This window comes from Hippocampus guttulatus, chromosome 12 (assembly GCF_054856545.1).
Source record: "Hippocampus guttulatus isolate MCC_2025c chromosome 12, RoL_Hgut_1.0, whole genome shotgun sequence".
Taxonomy (NCBI): domain Eukaryota; kingdom Metazoa; phylum Chordata; class Actinopteri; order Syngnathiformes; family Syngnathidae; genus Hippocampus; species Hippocampus guttulatus.
Genome location: NC_141272.1, coordinates 11,192,821 through 11,206,702, shown reverse-complemented (window position 1 = coordinate 11,206,702; position 13,882 = coordinate 11,192,821). Strand labels below are relative to the sequence as shown.

At 43.3% G+C, this 13,882-nt stretch overlaps 1 protein-coding gene across 4 annotated transcripts in view; it reads left to right on the top strand.

The window, feature by feature from the left end:
* Nucleotides 1-484: 484 nt before the first annotated feature.
* Nucleotides 485-13,882, top strand: part of sipa1l3 (signal-induced proliferation-associated 1 like 3) — a 58,914-nt gene continuing 45,516 nt past the window's right edge. For all 4 annotated transcript variants that reach the window (XM_086125668.1, XM_086125669.1, XM_086125665.1 and 1 more), the window contains exon 1: nt 485-610. The gene's annotated coding sequence lies outside the window, so the exon portion shown is untranslated. The remainder of the gene's footprint in view (nt 611-13,882) is intronic.

The following is a 13,882-nucleotide window of genomic DNA, read 5'->3' as shown; positions in this document are numbered from 1 at the left end:
TCCACTGAAGCTGGTAGCTGTGTAAGAGCTCATTTAAATAAAAAAATCAGTCATTAGATGTATTTTACTGTTGATTTATTTATTTATTTAGGGAGCTTACTTTGTGTAAAAAACTTTGAGAACCGCTGCGCATAGCAAAAGGTTGGCTTTAAGGCCACATAAAGGCTTGGTCCGGCATTGTGCCTTGCAACCGCAAGGTGTCGCTGTTGGCCCACATACGGGTAGGAGGTGAGCAATAAGCGAACAATTAATGTAATTAATTAGTCAAGTGTTTCTTTAATGGCAATCACATATTCACATGGAAAACATGCATATACTTTTACACTGATCACTGATAATGCACCCCAAAAATGGTAACTTCCACTTATCGTTTCACAGAGGGCCATTGCCAGTCCACTTCACTTGCCAGCCCATGAGTGCTGCCTCTTGGCCGTGGACTGACTGCGCATGCGCAGTGACGTCGGGTTCCGCCGTGGTTTCGGTTGAGCATTCTTGGCAGTGTCTCGCTCAGGGAACAGCAACTGGAGGCTGCTTTTTTTCTTGCCATGTCTGGAGACTAATTTTAATGCCGCTCAAGCCGGAGGGGGACCCTCGTCGCAATTTTATAAAGGTACGACCTTTTTTAGTTGCTCTTTATAACAGTTTCAAGTGGTCCGGCTCGGTTATTTTTAAGCGGCGAAAGAAGTGGCGGGCGGTATTAGTGAGCTAAGCAAACATTGAACTCTGAGAAGCTGCCCAAAGAGGGCAACTTTCAGTCAAATGCTATTCGTTGTGTTTTTACCACGACTCCGACATTCCATTTGGTAAAACGCTCCAAGCGTCACTTCACTTCACCCACTGCCGTTTACTCAAGATAATAGCCTGTCGCTTACGCCGGCTACTTTGATTAACTGCCCTCATAGAGCCACTCTGGTCCTCGTTCTGCGCATGCTCACGGCGCTATGCAGCCTTCCCATTTGAAGTTCTCCCCACCTGAGTTCGTTACGGTCGTCAGGTTCCAAGTGGCTACGGCAAAACTACTGCATCCAGACAATGGGAGCTTTGTTTGTTGGGATGGGTGGGGGGCGGCTTGTTACCCCCTCCCCCTAAACACGGACAAGCTCTGCATGTAGAGTAGTAGTAGCTTGTGGTGCAGTCGGAAGTTGCTTGTGACAGGCGGCGTGGGAAATGTTGTGGCTCTACGTGCCTCGCACAAGTGTTTATGTGGTCGACTCAAACGCGACACAGTTTACCTGGATGGCTTCGTGCAACAGGGTTTCAAATGGGAGGAATGCTCATGTTGTGCTAGACACGTGTATGCTTAAACGTGAATTTGGCAAGTTATTATATTCTGACTACTATGGTGCTGCCGGGGTTATAAACAAACTATAAAAGTTTGTATAGGTATTATGATAATCTCATTGAAGGGGGGTATTCATATAGTTCCAGGACTAGTGTCTAGTACTCCTGCATTTTTTTTCCGTCACAGGTAACATCCCGAGAGTGGCGAGACCATCAGTATTTGGCAGTTTAGGCTTTGCAGGTTTTGCATGCATGTACTGTAATTCCATTGTCTGTAGCTTGGACTGATGGAGCAGTGTTGCAAGATTGCAAGAGATTTTTCTGTGATGACAACAGTTCAACCCAGTGCGGCACTATGCATATAGTCTTTTGCTAGCTTTGTGTGAATGCCTGCCTGAAAGAGTTTGGATTTTTTTCATCAATGGTGGTATTAGCAGCCCTTGTGCTGCATAGTCTGTCAAGAACATATCCTCCTTTGATAAACTTGGATAGCTTTATTTGTTCTTCACGTTGGAGCAATATGTTGTCTCGAACTGGTGCTGAACTTCCAGTCAGGGACACATTTTCTTTTCTGACATGGGTAACGATATAATGTATGTATACAGACTAAAACTGCATAACCTAAGCTGTCAATTGTTAGCCTAATAACATCAGCGTCTAAATTATTTTTTACATTTTGGGAAAACAAAGGTTATGATTAATTGAATAACTCAATTAGAAATTAAGTTCCCAAATTTTACCTGATTTAAGGCATTCAATTTCAGGAGTTCAACTGTAGTTCTTTTCCCTAGGAGGGCTGTGTGAGTTATTCAAATGAACACTACAAGTGGCCCTGTTTTGGGGAGGTGATCTTGTTCTCTGAGTTACCCTGTGGATGGTAACACGACCCGAAGCAGCTACATGGAATTCATTCATAATTCATCCATAAATGTTAATCACATAGGTGCTTTTCCTTGTTCAGACATGTCCAAATCTCCACATTGAACAAGTCTCTTGAAAGCTCTGGCTATAATGTTACCAGAGGGAGCAGCCAAATAGCAAAAAAATAATAATAATCCAAATTTATCCCGAGCTTGCACTAAGATAAGAAAACCTTTATTAGTCTCGCAATGGAGAAATTCCCAATTCACAGCAGCAAAGTTATGAAAGGAAGAAGTAGAACAACAAAATATAGGAGCTGCTGGAAAGGCAGCCACTCTCGCGGCGCCATTTTGAAGTCAAAATAACACAACACAACACATAGGACACAGACAGTCGTGCAATCTTCACCAATTTTCTGAGTGCATAGCTCTCATCAAACAAAGCATCTTGTCATCAAGAAAATGGAATCTGGGCCACCCAAGTTTCACCTGTAAACACACGGACAATGTATGGCTGGCTCGAGGTGACTCATCAGCTTTTGACTTTGTTCTGCTCTTTACACAAGCAGCTCCGTTCTTGTCATCCTTTGCGTGAGCAATGAAATCTCTCCAAGGGGGAGGCTCGTAAGATTGTTTTAAGGCATGACCGCTTTTTGGCACTTAGGCTTCTTATAACACTTCCTCCCAGACCATGACTTTTTAGCAGACCTCCTGGTGTTAAAATGAGAGTTCTTTGTCTTTGCAGGGGGTGTCTTTGTTAATAAATATTGCATTGTAGTCAAATGAAGGCTAATAGTTTTACCAATTTAACTGACAGCATATCATACTTTAGACATTCACCTGTTTTCAGAGTTTGGTCATGTCACATTTGCAAGCTGAGCTGTGATTGGTTGGTCGTTACATGAGCCCTTTGGCTCTGTGGTGTCATTTTCAGTCGACAGCAAGTGGCAAAATGGTCGCCTCCTGAGAGAGAATAAAACGGGTGGATTTCGCCAATTAACCCATATTCCAGAAACACAATACTAATCAGAATGCCATGTACTGTATAGACTAGCTTGGGACTTCCCCTACGTTTGGTCAACTTTGGCAAATCGATTATGGACATAAATTTGCTAAACACTTGTCCTATACAGCCATATCCTTTCTAAAGATTTATAGAGACCTTGATTTGATTGACAGCAATTTGAGGATAATTACCACGCCGTTGTGAGTTGTGCTTGCATATATAATGAGGCCTACATTGATTTGAAATGTAACGTGAACCTATAAAATATGCTGCAGTGCCACCAGTCTAATGTGAACAGGCTGTGCCATCGGATCCGAGTGCATTATCCAGTTGAAGATGAAATAGCTTTGGGTAATTATCAGTATTGCCGCAACCTGTCCGCACTCTCTGATATATTCGTCCCCCTGCCCATAAATGAGCGTGGCCGGCTGTTAACAGGTACATGATTTACAGAGACATCTCTCTGCTTTACGGCCGCCTCAGCAACTATAAAGCATTAGCCAAGCTGACAATTCATCAGTCAAGGTTTTTCAGATGGGAAAGGATTGAACATTTCCTCAAGGTGTTGTTGTTGTTTGCAAACCTATGCGGAGGGGGATTGAGAGTATCACACTACTTGAATGTAAATGACCCCAACAGGCCCTTTCTACATTAGTCCCAATATAAAGGCCAGGGTCGGTGCGCTCACTGTGGATGTGAAAGTGAATGGCTCTACCAGACGTGGCAAAAATCCCAGACTGTATCCTCCTTCCTTTGACTTCCCCTGTGCCGGTCGTGTTCGACTGGGGTAAATATAGCCCGGGGCTTCTCACTAGAGGATAAACACAGATGTCGAGCCGGCGTTTCTTGCCACAGGTCGGCCTCGCGTCCTCCCACTGGTCAGCTCTGGCCACAGAGAGAGAGCCATCCGTCCACCCACAAGACACTTCAAACGACTCCTGACTGAAACATGGGGCAGATGTGCAGCCGAAGGGGACATATATGTGCAGCCGAAGGGGACATATACGCGACCAGACAAATGGTAATTTATTGACACAGGGCTTCCGTTGAGCTTTTTTACAATATTGCTACAAGGAGGTGCCAAAGGAACATTTCCACAGGCAGGGCAACTAATATAATGTAATGCTTACCAGCTCCAGAACGATAACGCAGCATATCTCCATCTCCTTATAAAGACTCCAGAGTTCATAGATGATAAAAGCAGCAATTGTTCGTTCATTCTGCAGGGACGAAGCCTTGTTCTGGAAGCTTCCAAGGCATTCAGAAATCCATTGATATGAATTGTCACGATTTAGAAGGGCGTGTGTCTTTTACTGGAGGATGCCTTTTTCTTTTTTTTTTCCTCTTCTTTTTTGTTTTTTTTAATTTGTATTTTTACAAAGTGTGTAAGTGTTTTCCGCTTCAGAGCTGACACAAGACTTTACAAAACAGTTAACAGGTGGCCCATGTGTTTTTGTATGTACGTGAGAGAGTGTCTTGTTATGTCGCAGACTCGATTGACAATTTGCCAAAATAGTCCTGGAAGGAGGAACTCCTGGATGACATCCATCTGTTTTTATGGAGAGAACAGGAGTGGTTTAAGCCAGAGTCTCACTTGCCAATGTGCTCGCGCACACACGCATATCATGGGCAATAAACCTATTTTGCGTCCAAACAACACTCTCAATCTATTTTAATTTCTGTTACAGTCTGATTATTCTTTTTCTTCTTGTCTTCCGGTTCCCCATGTGAAATGATGCTGCATTATTGCCATGCATCATTGCACAGTGCTTATCTGTTTTAGCTGGTTGGGTGAACAAAACAATTACCTTTGAAGATACTAGAACAAAGACAGTTGAAAGAAGTGGAGAGTGTTTTTCTGTCATGTGTTTTGTCTGTTATATACAGTGGCGGCAACATTAAAATATGAATATAAAAATGTAGATCCTTAGGTAATAACCAAAGACTGTTTATATTTGTGGTGGACTTGTTTAGAAGTCCACTAAACTATGGCTGCAACGATTAATCAAATTTATAATAATTATATTTAAAAAAAAATCATCCTCTAAGCTTTGCAGGGTTTGTTTTTCCACGAATGTTGCGAACCAGATGGAACGAAACTGTGAAGAGATGGTGAATGCCCCAAGCTTGGGACCATTTCACACTTCGTCGATTATGCTTGGCAGTACTGTATGTTAACTTTTCTTTTGATGGCGGCGCGGGCACCCGCAGCGGCCCCTCTTGTTGTATGTTGTGAGAGGGAAGAAATTTAATCTGTGCTGTACATAAAGCACATTTGACAATAAAGTTGTACTTGATACTTGATCACTTTTTTCCCCCTCCTGAACCCATTTTTGTTTCCCGCTACAAAGCAAAAAATACCCCTTACTTTATAGTCCCCTCGTGTGAAATAGCATCAGTGTTTTATTTCTCTTCTACTGGAGGTCAAGATGTTGAACAGGAAGTGTGTGCGGTGGGATGTGAATCACAGGCTCTGCATTAAGGAGAGCAGAGCTGTGTCCTTAAGATTTAAGAGATTACTCACAGCGAGTTCACCACAGGATGTGAGTAAAACACAGAAAAATCTCTTTGGTCTCTCGTGTGATACTGCCCTCGGATTCCTTCCTGAATGTTTGCTGGCGTCATTCTTCATTCATCCATCCATACATTTTACGATCCGCTTTATCCTCACAAGGGTCACGGGGGCGTGCTGGAGCCTATCCCAGCTGTCTTCGGGCAGTAGACGGGGGACACCCTGAACCGGTTGCCAGGCAATCGCAGGGCACACAGCAATGAACGACCATCCGCGCTCACACTCACAGCTAGGGACAATTTGGAGTGTTCAGTCAGCCTGCCACGCATGTTTTGGGAATGTGGGAGGAAACCGGAGTACCCGGAGAAAAGCCACGCAGGCCTGGGGAGAACATGTAAAGTCTACACTGGAAAGCCGTAGCCGGGATCAAACCCACGACCTCTGCATTGTGAAGTTGACGTGCTAACCACTGGATCACCGGCCGCCATTCTGCATTCACTCATCTTCATTTCAAGAGAGGAGCAGTAAGTTCCAGGTAGAGTCAAATGTTGGGAAACACTAGTCAATATCAAGTTGGGTGTTCAAGATTTCTGTCTCTTTGGTGACTTTTTAGTCAGCCTTATTGTGAAACATTTTATGATGCAACATTTAAATTCGTTTTACTTATTTGTGCTGGCTTCTTCACAGTTCACATTGCGAGTCATGATTGACGACTGTTGAGCCTTTATTTTCATGCAAATTGAAAGCAGCATGTGGTCATTCCGCAAATGCCTCATGTTGAACTATTTTGAGTGACTGTATCAGAAAGTGAATCCCCCCCGCCCACATTTCCAAATCAGATTTGTCACTGTCATGCAGGCCTTTCCTGCCAGGCTTCCACACAAGCACCATTGATGCACAAAAAGAATGTGGTATGTTAATGTATTTGCTGCTGTGAAGCAACGCTTCTTTCGATATCTTCATTGAATATCAACTGAATTTCTTGCATTTTGAAAAGCAAGATCATGAAGATAGCACCTTGTTTAAAAAGTTCAGTAATTTATTTATTTTGTCGCAGAGGCCCCACACAGCATGACAATTGTCAATGATGTTGTTGATAAATGTGTGTGTGTGTGTGTGTGTATGTATATATTATATATATATACATATAGTATATACACACACAGTATATACATACATACACACACACACACACACACATACATGCGTCGACTTCATCGACTTCAAGCTGAAACCGTCACTGTTGACTCCTTGGTTTGATCCCGAGTGCGCAATGCATTCTCTACCAGACTTCTTTGAATGAGAGAAAGAGCTCTTAAGCTTTTTTTAATTTCCAGCAGTGGGGAAAGAAGAAGGAAGTGACACAGTTTTGGGTGTATCTCCATGCAACACCAGGCCTCGCTATCATCGTGGGAGAAAAGCAGACAGACAGGCTTACAATTTGGAGGAGATGAGAAGGTGGACACAAAGAGTGGAAAGCAGGGGTTTAAGCCTGCTCTTTTAACGCCAAACACTTTTTTCTTTTTGTGTGTTTTTCACATGTACTCTGCAACCAAGTTGTGAATGGATAACCATCTGCTTGTGTATGTTAGGTAAAGCATCATCTGAGGAATGACAACGAGACGAAACCATGGCAAAGGATCAGCATCCAGAAAAGCAGATGAAGTGGTCTGATAGAAAACAGTGTGGAAATGTGATTCAACCCTCTCTCGTGTTAGGTGAGATACTCAGAGGGAGGATTCAGTCTGTGGAGTTTGTGTGAACGTCCGGGTAGAAATACACCACCTATTGTCCGGCTGTGTCTCTGGAGATGGTGTGTATTGCTGAGTGGATTTCCTCCTTGCAATGCGTTTGATTAATGAAAAGGCAAAAGGGGGGTGGGGGCAGGAGGAAACGGCATATGTTTTGTCTGTGAATGCGATTGGTAACTCTGTTTGCTGAAGGTTACTGCTATCAGCCCACCACTTCTACATACCTGTTTGACGTACTTGTTTTGCCCAAAATTTCCTCCAGATGCATTTCTTGTATGCAGAGCCATTGTAAATGTGCACAATTTGTACACTTGCATGCAGAGGTGCCAGCAGTGGACTCTTTTCCCAGAGGTTCCCACGTCTGAATCTGACAGAAATGCCGGCAGCCCCCTGCATTGGGAGCCTGCGGGCTGTTTTTTTTTTTTTTTTATGTTTTAGTCCAACTTGGCTCATTGCACTTGTTTCCACGATTGGTACTTTTTAAAGACTAGCGCAGCTCATCAAACGTTTCCCGTCTACGCCTGGAGAACAAGTCGGCTAGTGTATGCCTTCCAGAGCATACACAATCACACGTGCAGCTGAGTGTGGGCGTACATGCACGCGGGGCTGTGGAGCTACACCCTGGACGCCCTCTTAACCAAACACCGAGAGAATTAGAAAGGACCTCTGGATGTATTGAGCTTGTTGTGACAGCGCCGTGCAACTGCCTTGGCCTGCGAGAGAGAGAGATGAGTGAACATGACGGAGTTCCGGCAGTGCAGCTGCTCAGAGGAGAGCCATATTTTACTTGGCTGTTATTACTGGCCAAATTCCTCTTCAGAGATGCCTGTCTAAATGCCTGGGATAGTTTTAAAGGGCTGAGATCTTTCTCAGGGTGTACAACTCCCTCTTACCTCCTCTTCGTGATTGATTCGCTGAACTTGCAACCAACGAACATACATAAATTACATCAGCCGCATTAGAACCATATGGCGCCTTTCGGACAAAGTTGACCTCTGGATTTTGATGTCCAAGAGCTAGTAGGACTTCACTCCGGAGTTGCGTCTTACGTAAAGTCACTGCCAGTTGGAAGGAACCACACCTTGCTCGTGTAACCCTCTTTCAAATGAGGCAGTATATTTTCTTTGTCGACGGTATTCATGTGAGCATACCACCTGCTGCACATTTGTTTTGTCTAAGCCCACGCGAACTACATTGGGAATTCATTTTTCATATGCACTCATCCTATTTAGTAGTTTACACAAGACTGTTTTAAAACAGTTTTTGGAGGTTGAATCACTGAAAACAAGCATGACCATTTTGGTCCAAATATATATATATACTGTATATACAGGTATATATGAAAAACCAACAAATTATGCATTGGGTATTTGCGCTGCTGTAGTTCACTCTCTCGTTTTCTGGCTGCTCGGTTTCTCTTTTCAGTGTCAGATTGTACAGTGCTGTCTGCAGCTCTGTTTCAGCTCCGTCTCAATGGACCTACTGTACTGTGTTTGCTCTTCCTCAACAAAGTCCTGCTGGCTAACTGCTCCTCATTTCTCAGGGGCCCGGTACTGGATCAGAGCCCTGCTGCAGCACTACAGTTTCAAGTCTGTGTGTATTATGTCCGATCGTGTTGACTCCAAACACATGTTAAGATCACATGCCTTTACAAATAGTGACATTGAACTCAATATGTGACTCTTTTTTTGAGTAGGAATGCAAACCAGGCTCCCCACAGGCACTTTAAAGTCATCAACGCACTTTCATTTAAACAAATGCTGAATTTTCTTTTACTTCAAAAAGCTAAACTGACATACTGTTCACACACGCACGCACGCACGCACACACACACACACACACACACACACACAGAACTGTGGTTGTCTATAGAGGTAAAGAATAGTTGAAAAAAGTCATTTTATTTGTACTTAAATCAGTGTGTCATACCTACCTTTTCTTTTAATATGTGTCTGCTGAGTCATTTATTGTCACTAACTGAATGATTGTCCGATGACTCTCAATGATCACTCTCAATCAAGCAACGATGACCTGAAAAACGGATGCGACTTTGTCTGGTATTGTTGTAATGCCTCCACATCTCCATGTTCAAGCTGTTAAAATATATCCCCTTAAAGCCTCTTTCGGTTGAAATATATCCTGCGGGGTTGCTGCAGGGATTTTCCACACCCTGACTAAGAGGTGCAAGCACTCATGGCCAACAGTAAGGTGCTCTAAAGCGGGCAGTGGACTATATGACATTTTTAGAGGTGGAGGCATACCTAGTTAACTGCAGGAGGTAGTTGTGCTGGATAGCCAGTGATGCAAATGAAGGCCCTCTGTTGCTCATATAGTGGGGGCAGCGGGCTACTCATGCTGGACTCCAAAGTGCATCATGTAGTGCCGTCCCCCCCCCCCCCCCCCACCCAATCAGGAAAACTTAAACTGTTTAACACCAGATTGCTTAAAATGAGTACTAAATAGTCTTTGCACATGTTTGCAGCGGTTATCTTCTAACATCGAAAAAGCTTAAAAAGTTAGCCTATAGATATGTACTAAAGTAAATGACAACAAGGGTCCTTGGTCACATGTTAGAGGTGGTGTGCTAGGAAAGACAGCAGCAGACCTTATAAAGAGAAAGACACACCCCAGGGCAAGGAAGACTCGGCCAGTGTGCACTCTGATTCATTGTGCTCTGAATGTCCTTTCACATTAAGTTGCATGGCTTTTCGATTCAATACAACCCTTGTAGTTGTCCAGGTTTGCGGGACCTGAAAATGTACCGCTTGGCTAGTGTTGGCAGACTGAGGGCGGTGATTATTGTTCTTTGGGTGTGCTTTAACCCACTTAGCACACCATCTCAAGGTCTCCTGCCAAAACGGTGAGATTAGTGTCTTTAATCCTTCTCCCAGAGTGAGCTGATAGGTTGTTTTTTTGCAGCTGCTCCACCTGTCGTCCTCTCCGGGAATGCTCAAGTGTCGCTCGATGTATGTAACTTCAGCATGACTTCTTTTCAGTGAGTTGGGAGATGTGTGCAAACTGAAGGCAATTTCCTGCTCATAAATACATCACAGGAGCCCTGCTGCTGTTTGAAGTGAGTGTCCCGGCACCACACTCGTATGTTTACTTGCTGCCCCCTAAATTCTGCTCTGCTGGGCTTTTGACCTCAGGGTTCTGACTGCAGTCTACTCACAACTCCAACAAGTTCATCCTCTGCCACCATCACACGCATTTGTTCCTCAAATATTCCGAGCTCACTCCCTTAATAAAACAGGCTCATAGATCCAACATTCCTTGCATTCTTGATGTGGTCCCCACATGGCTGGATGGCTTGCTTTAAAAAAAAAAACATAAAAATGTAGACTGCACCATCTTTTCAACATGCCTACAAGTGGAAGTGAAAAGCAAAGGTGGAAGTTGTTAAGAGAAATACTGTTGTCTACTGCAATGCACCCACTCAGGATTTAGAGCCAAAACACATGGTGGTTTTTAAAGAGGAAATCTGCAAGTAAAACAAGTGATTATCCGGCTAAATTAAAGGACTCAACATTAAGCCTCGGTCTGGCAAAGATATAGCGCTCCAGACGAGTGGTTGATGACGTGATGAAAGTTGGCTTTGAGTTAATTAATCTGTGACCTCATTGATATTTTTCAACACACGTTTTTACACCAAAGGCCAATTTCACATACAGTCAGCCACTGGGTTCGTAATATACTGTCATGCTAATGGCATCAGTACGGTCGTATACACTGACGTCAATGACGTAGAGTGACAAGTATTGTCATCGCTGATTTGCGTTTTATCCAAAAGGTTTTATCATTCATAAAGTTCTTTTTGGCACACAGACAATGTTGTCTGTGCCTTATTAGACAAGAATTGGGCAAACGAAGATGGCGTTTCACTATGAACTAGCGGTTCCTCCTCACCAGTCCCAAGGTACCGCTGGTGTGAATCTTTTAAGACTGGCAGCAGTCGGAATAACCAAAGCCAGAAAGGCTAACCGATAGTCCAAACCAGCATGTAACGCTGTGTCACTTTACTGGCAGGACATTTTGCCCCTCCACAGTGTTACAATCTGGCAATAGCAGCATATGGCGAAAGTCCTCTCGAAATTGGCGATCAGTAGCCAAAAATACATGATGAGCCTGTAGTCGACCCCAAGTGTTAAAGGTTGATGTGGATTAGTAAAGTCAGCTTGTTGACTCGTCAACCAGTAGTCCATACTACCTTTACGATCTCTTTGGCGGGTTTATTGTTCTTTGACATTCAGTGTCTATGGACACTGTAGAGATTGATGTGGCAAAGAAACTGCTTTTCCGCCATTTATTTGTAGCTATCTCATGTTTTTATCATTGCTGAGATAAACTAAGACAAGCACAAGCTTATCACCTCCTCTCACTGCGAGATAGCTTATGGGGCCGTGCACACAACAGTTTTAACGGAAAATGGTTAATGTGTCAGTTTGGCTGTGACAACCATGTTTGTTACTTGTAACTGTGGTTTGAAAACAGCTCTCGAAAGTGCAACATTTTCAAAACTGTCTCTCAGTGGGTGGAACTGTGGTGATTTGCACCTATTGTGTATCCGTGTGTCAAGTCGCTCTTCAGTTGTGGGGGTTTGTTGCTTGAGCAGTGGCCCTGTCATTACAGGTTTATGTCTGGACTAAACGACCCCCCCCCCTCCCACCCCCACACCGCTATCCCTGCGACAGAGCATACTCATGGCTGAAATGGGGTCAGCCTCTCTTGTCTCCATTGCTGTCTAGTTCTTATACCATTGCTCTCAATGTCAGATTTGGTCTCTTGTGTCTTCCCACATTTCTCTGATCTGCACGTTTAAATGATTCACACGCGTTTGTCTCTTCAGCTCTTGTATTATCTCCCCTCATCTCAAATATTTGGTCTGGGTACTTACCTCCCCCCCTATGTCAGTTAGGAAAATAGGATTTTGTAATTATGACGAACAAAGACTAATTCTGCCTCTTATAGGGAGCGTGTGGCTGGACGGTATGATGAACAAATTACTGTAGCGATAGTTATTAGAATGACTGTTTTGGGCTGCTTTGCCATTTAAACCTACAATAAGGTTCTTTGTAGTCCGGTACAGATTATGTCTTGCGACGGTCCCAATCACTGACTCCATGGGCCATTAGTTGGCATGGACACAGCAAGACTGAACAAAGAATATTATATTGATCTGGAAAGTCTTTTTGAAGTTTTATTTTCAAAATCCAACAAAAATAAAATTACCGAATGGACTGGATTTATGTACTTCGGAGGTCATTGTCTCCTATTAGTTAGCCCAAAATGGGTCCGCCTCATCAAAGTGGAAACAACTGCGCCGCTTCTACTAATTACACCAGCTACTTTTAGTGTAATTCTAAGTTATTTTATTTCTATGCCCGTCCGTCAAAATATCGCGTTATGTGAAAACGGTCCTGGGATAAAAGAGTTTGGGGACCACTACTGCCCGACATCTCATAAAAGATCTGTGTACATTTATTACATTTCTGTTGTAATGTTCTACTCTGGTCAAACGGCTCAAATGAAGGCGTTATATCAGCTTCTTTTGTGTTTTTACTGTTTTATGACGACTGAACACATGTCTACACTAAACATTTGTAATATACATTGCTTGCAGCACTACAACCTTTCCCTTGGCAAATTCTTGGATCATAAAGCCAGAGTAAATGTGTTGACTTTTTGAGAGAATGGGGTGTAATGCTGTTGTTTTATACATACCACATGCCAGGTTCCGTGTTGACCCAAGGAAGGCCGTTGGAAAGGGGGAATACAAATACTGTTGTCAGAAACTGCCCCAATTGTCAGACAGGAAGGTCTGGTCTGACTATAGGCCCAAACTTCCTCAAATACACCATGTAATGCCATGATATCGACATACATTCACTGATAGAGAACAAAAACCTTTGCCAAGAAAATCAGCAGGCGTTAACAATTTAAAACGGAACCTTTTAACTCATTCACTGTCAGCCGTTTTCAAAGCATTTCCTTTTATTGCCAGCAGTTTGAGAACATTTTGACTGATCTTCCACTTTCATGTCACTTTTTTTTTTTTGTGAACTTGGCACAGAATAAATCATCTATTCTTGCAAGTTAATTCGACCACATACTGACATCTTTGAAAAGTTGAAATTGACTCTCGAACCATGGCCTTGTGATTTATGTTCCAGTTGTCTTCAAACATGTTCATTGTCCTTCGGTAAAATCCCTCACCTTCAAAGGTTGAACCCTTCTTATCTTGGGAGTTTGTTTAATGGGCCTGCACCTGCTCCTTGTACTACCACCTGATCCACCCACCCAGCACGCCCTCTGACCACTTCCCATTGAAAATACAACCAATAATAGCAGAAATATCCAGCTAGCAGAACAATCTACAATGGTACAACAACAACAAAAAAGCATACACCCTGTGCTAACAGAGTAACGTCTGTAGAATTTTTAACAAAAACCACATCTCCATGAGTCATTAGTG